The following is a 6045-nucleotide window of genomic DNA, read 5'->3' on the forward strand; positions in this document are numbered from 1 at the left end:
TGACCCGAAGACAAAGGCTCCATTTACTCACACGAAAAGAGAAAACTCAAAAAGGACATGAGAATGAAGGGAGACATGGAGAGGTTAAAAGAGAGAGAAGACAGAGGTTAAAAATGAAGTTCCCAATAAGGGAAGACAAAGGTATGAAACAGGAACCATGGGTCGCACAGTAGTTAGCACTGCTCCCTCAAAACACCAGTGACCCAGGTTCAGTTCTTGCCTTGGGTGGAATTTGCACAATGTCTCCCAGTGTCTGCGTGGGTATTCTTCAGGTGCTCCGGTTTCCTCCCATAATCCAAAGATGTGCAGGTTAGCTGGGTTGGCCATGTTAAATTGCACCTTAGTGTCCCAAGATGTATAATTTAGTGGGATTAGCCATGGGAAATGTGTGGAGTTAGGGAGATAGGGTTGGGCATGGGTAAGATGCTCTTTTGACAAGTTGGTACAGACTCAATGAGCCAAGTGGCCTCCTTCTGCACTGTAAGGATTCCATGATTCAATAAAGCTGAGAAAACAGAATACAGCCTCCAATTGGAGAACAGATTGCAAGGAGCAGACTTTAAGTGAAAGTGCATTTCCCAGGAGGCAGCATGCCCTTTATCAGTGTTGGGATTTTCTGGTCTCATCCTCTCAACTGGATTTCCCACCAACTTCAACCCATATCTCTGAGAAACCTATGACAGCTGTGCATCATTAGCAGGACCAGAAAGTCCCAACATGAATAGCCTGGCCATAGTTTCCGGCATGCACCTGGTGATAAAGCTTTAATTTCATTCTGAAACTAATGAAAATTGTATTTAGAAGATTTGAGATAAAACATAGAAAACTACAGCAGAAACAGGCCCTTCGGCCCACAAGCTGCACTGATCATATCCCTATCTACTAGGCCTACCTATAACCCTCAACCCATTAAATCCCATGTACTCATCCAGAAGTCTCTTAAAAGACCCCAACAAGTTTGCCTCCACCACCACCGATGGCAGCCAATTCTCCTCACCCACCACCCTCAGTGAAAAAAACTTACCCCTGACATCTCTTCTGTACCTACTCCCCAGCATCTTAAACCTGTGTCTTCTCGTAACAACCATTTCAGCCCTGGGAAATAGTCTCTGAAAAGCCACCCAATCTACAACTCAACATCTTATAAACCTCTATCAGGTCACCTTTCATCCTTCGTCTCTCCAGGGAGAAAAGACAGAGCTCCCTCAACCTATCCTCATAAGGCATGCCACACAATCCAGGCAACATCCTTGTAAATCTCCTCTGCACCCTTTCAATGGCTTCCATATTCTTCTTGTAGTGAGGCAACCAGAACTGCGCACAGTACTCCAAGTGGGATCTGAATAGGGTCTTATAAAGTTGCAGCATTATCTCCTGACCCCTAAACGCAATCACTTGATTGATGAAGGCTAGTACACCATACACCTTCTTGACCACATCCTCCACCTGCGAGGCCAATTTAAGAGTCCTGTAGACCCGGACCCCAAGGTCCTTCTGATCCTCTACACTGCTAAGAGTCTTACCCTTGATATTATACTCCTTCATCCCATTGAACCTGCCAAAATGGACCACTACACATTTATCCAGGTTGAATTCCATCTGCCACTTCTCCATCCAGTCTTGCATCCTATCTATACAACTTCTGACATCCCTCCAGACTATCCACAATACCACCAAGCTTCGTGTCGTCGGCAAACTTACCAACCTATCCCTCCACTTCCTCATCCAGGTCATTTATGAAAATTACAAACAGCAAGGGTCCCAGAAGACCCCTGGGGCACTCCACTGGTGACCGACCTCCTTGCAGAAAAAGACCCATCCACAACAACTCTCTGCCTTCTGCAGGCAAGCCAATTCTGGATCCACATGGCAACAACCCCTTGGATCCCATGCCCTCTCACTTTCTCAAGAAGTCTTGCACAGGGGACCTTATCGAACGCCTTGCTAAAGTTCATATAAACCACATCCACCTCTCTTCCTTCATCAATGTGTTCAGTCACATTTTTAAAGAACTCAATCAGGCTCGTAGGGCACGACCTGCCCTTGACAAAGGCATACTGACTACGTTTGATCATACTAAACTTCTTTAAATGTTCATAAATCCTGTCCCTCAGGATCCTCTCCATCACTTACCAACCACCGAGGTTAGACTCACCGGTCAGTAACTTCCTGGGCTATCCCTGTTCCCTTTCTTGAATATAGGAACCTAAAGTCTTTTGCCAGAGAGCAGTTCAGAGAAAATAGGAGTGCCTCAAAATTTTTTTGTAGTATAGAGGTGTGCCGGGACAGAAAAGGTTGGGAATCCCTGCATGCACAGCACTGTGCACCTAGCTAAACTAACTTGCAAAATAAAATACATTGTAAAATATAAAAGAAATGCAATACACAAATGAAATTTTAAAAAAACTACAGTACCTGTTCTCATCTCCATTCGCAGTACTTTTGGATTGACTAGGCTCAATCTAGTGGCAGAAGTTGATCAGTGTAGGTAGCTGCTAATAACATGGATCAACTTCTACCACTCAATGGAGAATATAGTGTGGATTTGAAAGCAAAACCAGGAATGGAGCCAGAGTTGGGAGCCAGTGAAGAACAGATCCCAAGAACTCAGCTGAGAACAGAGACCAGGAGACAAAAGGTGAGTCACGAGGTAGACATCAGGGGCAAATAGGCAAGACCAGAAGTGGCCAGGTGGGGAGTGGCGGTGGAGGTTACAGTAAAACTGGCAATGTTGCATGAATATATTGACTTTTATTATTTCAAACTTTAATGGTCAATGTTAATTAAGTAAACTTTTAAGTAAAAATATAAAAACATCGACCACTGTTCACCATTTTAGAAATCCTGCATGGGATGTGCAATACATTGAAAACTGTTGTACAAACATGCCATGGGAATCAGATATCTAATTGGCAACACTTATCTTACCTTCCACGCTTATTGACCTCATAGCTCCTGTTTATTTAATCAATAACTCTGGTTACCAGAATGAAATAAGCTTAGAGTTCAATTCAGCAGAATTTACAGCACTATTACAGAAGAATGAATCATCATTATCTAACCAAAAGAATGTTTGTTTTAAACAATGTAATTCGTTTATTCAGGCATTTTTGTAATTGACATTTGTCAGTTCCATTCATGATTATCTTTGCTAAAAGATGTTTGGACCATTCCTTTATTTTCTCAAGTCACTTACAATCCAACTATCCATTCCTTCAACAAAGAACATATGTTTGCTCTCTATTTGTAACTAGTTTACACAAGCCAACAGTGCACAATTAAATCATAACCCGAGCAACCTGATTAGCTCATAGATAGTCAGCAGCTTTTCCAAAGATGGGGGAGTCTAAAACTAGAGGGCATAGGTTTAAGGCAAAAGGGTCCAGAGGGGCAATTTTTTCCACACAGAGGGATGTGTCTGGAATGAGCTGCCAGAGACAGTTTAAAAAGCATTTAGACAGTTACATGGGTAAGATGTGTATGGTGGGATATGGGCCAAATGTGGGCAACTAGGACTAGCTTAGTGGTTAAACACCAGACAGCACGGACAGGTTGGGCCGAAGAGCTAGTTTCCATGCTGTAAACCTCTATGACTAATTTTCTACCAAAACAACAATGAATTTAACATGTGAAATGTAATTCATCCAACAACTTCTGGTGAGGAAGTGACGCCATGAATTATCATCACAAGATGCTGGGTGATTTGTACGGCTGTCCTCCTTCTGGAATGTATCTCTGCAAAGCTGTGGAGGATGCATGCCAGAATTTTACTGGCACGCTCACCTGAGGCCCGCAAGATCCCACCCAGGCCAATGGAGAATGCCGTTCTGTGAGCCTGGTAAAATAAGGTTCATCAGTGCACTGTGGGCTGTTCCCAGCTATGCACACTTGAGATGAACATCAAACAAAACTGGAAGATCAAACTGGTGAAAGATGCTCTTTGGTTTGCCAAAAGTTTGCTGGTTTTCTGATGGAGTTGTCCTTGACTGAATGCTACAGACTGGCATATTTCAACGTCCAGGACTACATTCTGAGGGTACATTAAAGCTTGGGGCCACTGCTGCAGAGGTGCAAAGGGGAAAGATCCAGGAAAAAAAAAATTGTGGAAAATCTCAGGTTGTATGCCTGATGTGGAATATATATTTTAAATATCGAGAATTGCAATTATATGGAGGCACCCTGGAATGGAACATACCAAATACAGACTCATTGAATTTTATTGCACTGTAATTTTAAATTTAAAATGTTTCATAATGTACTTTTACAAATGTCATGAATAAACATTCAGAAAAAAGGATTTATGCTGCTCTGTCATACAAAAACAGAAGCTTTCCAACAACATCCCCATGAGTTAAGAAATTGCTCTATTTACATACCAACTGTCAATCAGACATGTTACAGGAAATTAGGGATAAACCTTAATGACCCGAGTGACTTTTTAATTGCACAATTTATGTTCCTATAATTTCATTCAACTTTTCTGGTCCAACTGAAAGCGAACAATTAAACTATTCTTCAAACATTGTTAAACTTTAAGCAGCAATTTACTGTCCAAACATTTTTCTTAATTTCCTGCTTTGTTTTGTAGCTAAGTTCACTTTAATTCATCATATTTCCTTCTCTGACATTCCTCTGTTATTCACCAAGACCCCTGATGCTCTGTTACCAGTTCCAACACCAACAACAGAAGTCCAACAACGTTAAAATACTAACAATACTTCAGAAGTACTTAATTGGCTGTGAAACTCTTTTGGACATCTGGTGGTCATAGAGGGAGCTATCTCAATGCAAAATAAATGAAAACAAAAAAGGAAATCTCAATGGGAGCCAGTAAGATTTCTCAACACTCATGATCTCACTGGCACCAGATATCCAGCGAGATCAGCCTCGCACCTGTCAAAAAATATTACAAGTGAGCCCAGGGTGCAAGCGCTTGGGCTCATTTACAGGCCTCGCCAGTGAAGGTTCTCTTTGGCGAGGATTGAGAGAGATCAATATCAATGGGGGCCAGACATGATGGCCTTGCCAGTAGAATGAAAGGCCATTGGGCAATCCCTGTCCTCCCCCACCATCCCAGAGGCAGTGTCAGCCTGTAACTGCCCACTGGACACCCTGGCAGTGCCAGGGGTAAAGTGAAACTACTGAACCCTGCAACAGTAGACTTGGGGGGTGGCATAGGGGCAGAGCAGAGCACAGGAATCTACAAATGCACAATGCCGCCCTCTGCTGCCATCAGCTGGCTTTGCTCTCTCAATGTTCAAACTGTGTGTGTGGGGGAGAGGAGGGAACCAACAGATACAATTAAAGATAAGAAAAAAACCATTGTGATCTTTGGACAACATCCCAAGAGATTGTATGCAATATAGCCAAAAAGCAGAATTGGAACAAGTCATAGTTCTTGGCAAAAAAAAAGTACTTATCATGAAAGATAAGTTTGGTCACATTATGTATTGCATAAATTTGTTATTTTTACCTGCAATTTTATTTTGAACATTACAAATGTCTGTTGCTTACAAAAACATGTCCAAAAAGCATTTTGAGTGATTTGATAAGTTCACCTTGTTATTTTCCTTATTTGGAGTTATGGAATGATTTATGGTATAGGCTTCTGTGGATCAGATGCCAGGAATTCAGCTGTATAAACTGTGACGAACTTCCAGTTAATGATCTCACATTAACGGAGATCAAAGATTTGAGTGGTACCATTGGAGGCAATTTCAAAAACTGATGTGGGCCAAGGCAAAATTCAAATAGGTTTCAACAACAGGTGGCAGTATTTGCAACAAAAAAAAGTTTAATTTCTTCAAGTTATCTTCAACTCAATCCAAAAAGGAGCAAAAATGTATCGATTTGCCTCAGCCATCCTACTTACCTGGTTAAAAAAACACTACACAAACTACAACACTCTCAAATTCATTATCTAATTTTAAATATTCTCAAGTTAAATCATTTAGAACATAAGAAATAGGAGCAGGAGTAGGCCAACTAGCCCTTCGAGCCTGCCCCGCCATTCAATAAGATCACGGCTGATCTGTCGTGGCTCAG

Source organism: Carcharhinus amblyrhynchos, chromosome 11 (genome assembly GCF_965287045.1).
Source record: "Carcharhinus amblyrhynchos chromosome 11, sCarAmb.v2.hapA, whole genome shotgun sequence".
Taxonomy (NCBI): Eukaryota; Metazoa; Chordata; class Chondrichthyes; order Carcharhiniformes; family Carcharhinidae; genus Carcharhinus; species Carcharhinus amblyrhynchos.